The following is a 6,225-nucleotide window of genomic DNA, read 5'->3' as shown; positions in this document are numbered from 1 at the left end:
ATTGTTGGAGGATATCTACCATGTGGGTTTGGTAGATTTAGCTTGCAAGGTATTAAACAATAACTTTGATTTTCCTGTGCTATACTTTTTTGCTGGTTTTTCAAATATGTCATATTTGATCACATGTTATGCTGTTTTTTTATTATTTTTTCAAGGTGTGCTGATCCGTCTTTGTGTTTAATGTTTGGCCCTACTACGGTACTTCATACATTCGAGACTAATGATAAGGGGATGGTCTTTGTTTGGGATGGAACTGATGCTCCACCTATCAATATTGATAAAAAGTGAGTTGGTATCTTTTAATTGATCATATGTTTACTTAAACATTAAGGAGCGTTTGGATCAAGGAATATAGGATTTTCATAAGAATGAAGTCCACATTTCCATATTTGGTTGGCCGAGAGAATCTCATTCATGGTAATGTTTTATTACCAATAGTAAATTTTTTGAGGTATATTATCGGGAATGTCATTAACTCCCTTTCCTTAGGTATTGTTGGATTACCGGGGTTTTTGACTAAAGTGCCCTTAATTTTTTTTCTTTCAAAAATATTTTTCTTCTGTCATTGAACAATAAAAATTTTATGAAGGTTAAATTACAAATTTATCCTTAAATTATTTTAGATTTACAAAAAAAAATCTATAATTAAAATTTTATATGAAGTTCAGGGGTTAAAATAAAATTTTACCCTTTCATTAAACCTTTTTATATTTTCAATTTTGTAAAAAATATATATAAATTTTATGAATTTAAATTTTTTAAAGAAAATATATAAATATTTTTTAAATTGTTAAAAAAAATATAATAAGGGCAATTTGGTCAAATATACATTCCAATAATCTTTTATTCATTTAATCAAACATGATAATCTTACATTCATGCTAAACCAACCAAACACATAATACAATATTCACAGTAATTCTATTCCCTGATAATCTTACATTCCCACCGGTAATCTTACATTCTCACTGATAATCTTACATTCCCGTGAACCAGATGCACCCTAACTGTAAACCAAACACTAGGGTTTGATGATTTTGCATTCCTACTTTTTAGAACCTTAGTATTGCCACTTACCAAAGCTTATTATTGGAAGTACATTCCTATGCACGTGTATTGGAGTTCTCGTATAGTAAATTTTATATGGCATGAATTTAAACCTTCTCAATGAGTTACTACTGTGTTGATTTTCTTGGCAAATGATTTGCTTGCGACTGATTCTTTTCAACTTTTAGTAAAGTACTTCGAACTTCAATCTGTTCTTTTCATTTATTCGTAATTAGTGCGGCATTGTGTATGTATGATGTAACTGTTTTATGTTACTATTATTGTTGTCAACCTGTTACATCACATTTGTAAAAAAATTAGAGAGAGAGCTAAATCATAGGGAGAACATGTGCATTCCTCACCTTACCCCCTTTGGGGTAAAGTATCTTCTTAAAGTTAAAGTTAATATTGTCATAACGGATTTTCGACCGGTACGAATGTTTATCGAGGAAAGTAAGTAAATAAATGATTTTTAATGAAATGTTTAGGAGTCGTCATCTATCTTTTGGGTTAGGTTAGTCGAATACTTAAATATCACCTTATAAAAGCGTTTTTAAGAAAATATCATTTAAAAGATAAATCGGTTACCCCACAACGTCAAAATTGGTACTAATCGATTATAAATCGTCTCTAGTAGTGAAAATCTAAGAATTCAAATATAAATTTAATTTACGATCCTATTATTCCAAATTCAATCGCATAATTTTATGTAACAGGAAATTCTAAAGAGAAATAGAAAATATTACAATATAAATTCTAAAGAGAAATAGAAAATAATCCAATATTTTTAATGGAAGAGAAAATAATCCCTAAAATACTTTAATATTTCTCTTTCCAACTAAAATAATAAGAATATGATAATTCCTCCAAAGATTTTAATATTAAAATAATTTGATATAACCAAAATGAATATAACTAAAGTATGCATATTCTATTTTTTAGGTTTTTCTGAGTAGGGTATTTATTTATTTTAAAATAACATAATAAGGCATCTAATTACTTTAAGATAATCTTTTCTTAATATTTAAAAATAAATAAATATTGTTCTTTAATCCAATTTATGAAATCAGTTAAGTTATGCTTATGATTCTTTCATATATATATATATTCATGTGACTAAAATGAAATAAATAAAAAAATAAAGAGCAAAATTAAAGTACTAAATTTAAAGTATCAAAAAATAAAGGACAATTATAAAAATGAAATAAAATTACAATTAAACAGTGACCAAAATAAAAAAATTAAAACTATAACATCATATTCATAAATAAAATGATAACAGAATTAATTAATTACTAAAAGGAAATAAAATAGAAATTAACATGCAAAAATAGAAATAAATAAAGCAAGAATATCGGTGACCAAAATAAAAAAAATATGAAACTAAGAGGGCTTATGGATGATTAACCCACTAACTAGTGACTTAAATATAAAAACACGATAAAGGTCCAAGACCTTAGTGATTTACCCCTAAAACTAAATTAAACCCTTCAATGACCAAAACGAAAATGCAACAAACGTAGGGAACTTAAACGTGGTTTAACCCTAAAACTAGTGGTTAAAATATAAAAACATGGGAAAATTGTAAGGACTTATTGATAATGTACCCAAAACCTAAGTTATATATTTATATATATTATTTTGGCTAACCTAGCCATTTTCTCATCATCTTCTTTCCTCTCAACCGAGAGAACTCCAAGCTCTCTCTTTTCTTCTTTGTTCATTCGGTTGAGCAACCCAAACAAAAATCTCACCGCCGGCCACTGTAAATTGGTGGCCGTCCGTTTTTCCGACCACCCCATACAAAAACCCGAACCAGGCTTGAAAAACTCAAGCCTTTATTCCCCGACGCTTCGTCGGTGACCTATACTCCGACGAAGAACCACAACGAGGTAAAACCACTCATCTTTACTGTTTTTTATTATTATTAACATGCTGTTTTTATTACGAAAAAAATAATAATAAAATGTAAAGCTAAAAAATAAAAACAAAATGTAAAGAACCTTTGTTGTGATTTTATTTCTGATTTTCTTTTTGTATTCTGATAAAAATTTTCGGGGGGGCTTTTTACATACTGTTCTGGGGTTTTTATAACCCCAGTTTACATGTAATTAAAAATTTTACATTATCTTATGTTTTGTGATGATGAGCTGATTCGGGACGTGGAGCATTGGTGGCCACGGATGGAGCTTCCGGCGACGTGGAACACTTAAGACCATGGGTGTGGCGGTTGTGCTAGAATGATGAGGTACAACTGTTGTTGGTGGAACCTGCTGGAACGTTGCTGTGTTGGAGCTGCCGACGTGGAGGGACAGCTGGCGTTCCTCTGGAAGCTGCTGGAACCGTCGGCTGGAACTACAACATGGAGGGACATCTGTTGAGGTAAAAATGGTGATTACACATATCTGATCTATCTGAAGTTTTAACTCTGTTATGATGAAAGTTGACTTCATTTATTGAACGACTTTTAGTTTTGTAAGCACAATATTGATACTTTCTATTAATGAGTGTATGCTTCACAGGGTGGAAGATGAAGGACATAACCCGCTTGTTCTACATTTGGAACTGTTGCCTCTATCAAGTGATATTCTACGTACATTTCCTTCTACTGGAACTATATTGAGAGTGATCCTTAATGTAGACTGTATTAAACATGTTATGCCAGATGATCACTCTTAATACGGTTCCAGCAGTAGGAAATGTACATTTCCTACTGCATGGTCGATGGGTGAAACCTTTTCATTTATCATGCCAACAGCATGAAGGATTATGGTATGGTGAGTTCACATCATTTTGGAAGATCCAAGTTATGCCAGATGTTGATATTCTCGTGCTTGAGTGCCAGAGGTGATTTTTTGTTGCAAGCGTCACCTTGTTAAAACAAATAGATTGTATATTTGATTGGTCTTCTTTTGGAAGATTTCTATATTTCACTCTTACTATATCCATACTTGTCAGCAAGTATGCCCGCCTATCGCTATTAATCTAGATTGGGTGTCATACTGGCCCTCTGGATTCCCATCAAGAATCACAGGTTTCATGTCGTGACTATAATATGTTTAGATTTCTCATAAATGCAATTATAATATTTTTCCTGGATCCTATTGAATTTGATTATTGTTTATGTAATTTTAATTTTTATATGTGCTTGATCAGAGGTTGACTCTCATGTTGGTGCGCCATTTGCTACATTGATGGATGTTCTCGCTTGTCAAAAGGTACTATACCCTTCCCCATTTTCTGATCACATGCACGTGGTTATTTTGTTAGAATTAGACCATGCAATAATTGGTTGAGTTTGTTTTGAGCTTGCCAAATTTTAATTTGATTATTTTCTGATCACATTATTGGTCTGCCAAGATTAGGTGGCCTTTGGTTGAGTTTGTTTTGAGCTCGGTTGAAATGTGATATTTTTTTTCTGCAATAATTGGTTTGGGCCTTCTACTGTATTGGATTCTTAAAGTTTGGCTGTTTAATGGTTGTAGTTCTTCCTACTGGAAATGAGTGGCTGGATGGTTTGAGTTGTTGAGCACTAGTTGTTAGCTGTTTTTTTGTGATGACAAAGATGGTTTTCTTCCCTTTTTTATTGCAATTATATCATTTTGGGTGCTATTCTCTCCTTTTTTTTCTATAGAAGTGAAAAGATGATTGGTGAAATTGTCTTCCTATTGGAGACTATAACTAATATTTTGCTGGAGAGGCCTAAGCTCGACGATTTTATCCTTATCAACGTGTTTCATGAACAGTAGCTTGAAGGCTATGGGACGTTATTAAACTAGAGAATAATTTTCAACTGGAGCTGTGCTTATTTGTAGTTAGGGTAATCTTTCAGCTAGCAATGAAATTCAGGTGTGTAATACGAGTTGTTGCTGAGTTCCATGGCAAGTGGAGGATTCTCGCAATCGTAATGGAACTTATAGGGTTAGATTCACCCTAGAGGATCCAACTCCCGAATCCATGCTTATGCTTATGCTTATGCTAAAGATGGGGTAAGGACATTATTGGACCATTTCTTTTCACATTTATAGACCTTGTGATGATATAAACGTTAGACTTGGAAATGATGTACCTGCTGCTTTGATTTTGTAAAACATCTCATTTGTCATTGATGTCTACTTGTAGTATATTATGCATTCCTCGTGGCTCTTGTATAATGTTTAAATTCTATTTTGCTGACATTTCTTATGGAGAAATTTTTTCAATGGTTAATCCTCTTGTGCACTGACACGGAAGCTGAAGTAATTGCTCGGAGTACCTATAAGCAATGATGGCAATGAAATCAAAGGTGGTGCTAGAAATCCGCCATGGCTGGACTGTTGCTTGAAATTTCATTCTAGTAGAAAGCTCCATTACCAAGCTTCTTGTTGAATGAGGGTCTCTAGCTAAGGCATTACGTTTTGTGAATACCAAAGGTTTATGCTTTTGCACTTGCTAGCTATATTTTATATGAAAATGATACTCTTTTACCTAAACTAATGGTAACATATATGTATATTTTGTATGGCATTGGCATTACCAAAGCATTTCCAGATGTTGATGCCTCTGCTGCTTTAGCCATTTCGATTGAAGCATTATCTTTTGCGTATTAACGTTTGTCCGTTTTCCCACTTTATTGTCTTTGGTTAAAATTTAGAAATAGAGGTTATTTAAATTTTTTTTCCAAGGATCAAACTAAATAAAAAAAATTTCAAGGGGTTGTTTGGTTATCTGAATTTAAGATTATCATTGAGAATAAGATAAGATTATTGGAATGTTACATTACTTGATACTTAATATATTATTGGGAATGATATATTGTCTTGTTTGGTGTGTTTGACAGGATTGTAAGATTATAATGTTAATTGGTTGATGAAATATAAGATAAGAAAAAAATGTATATTTTATCAAATTGCCTTTTGACATATTCTTTTAACAAGTTAAATTCTTAATATTAAAGTCAAAATATTTACACAAAAGTTCATAGAAAATAAAATTTTATATTCAATAAAATTTAATATATATATATATATATATATATATATATATATATTTAAAAATATATATAAAAATACTTACATTGGTGTAAGTGGGTGTTAATTTCTAATATATTAAGAGATGTATATACTTTCATCGGTGTAAGTATGTGTTAATTGTTAAAATATTGAGAGATGTACATACTTATACCATTGTAAATATGTG

Source organism: Hibiscus syriacus, unplaced genomic scaffold (assembly GCF_006381635.1).
Source record: "Hibiscus syriacus cultivar Baekdansim isolate YM2019G1 unplaced genomic scaffold, ASM638163v2 tig00116983_pilon, whole genome shotgun sequence".
Classification (NCBI taxonomy): Eukaryota; Viridiplantae; Streptophyta; class Magnoliopsida; order Malvales; family Malvaceae; genus Hibiscus; species Hibiscus syriacus.
The sequence above is the reverse complement of the archived record's forward strand: the minus strand, read 5'-3'. Positions refer to the sequence as shown.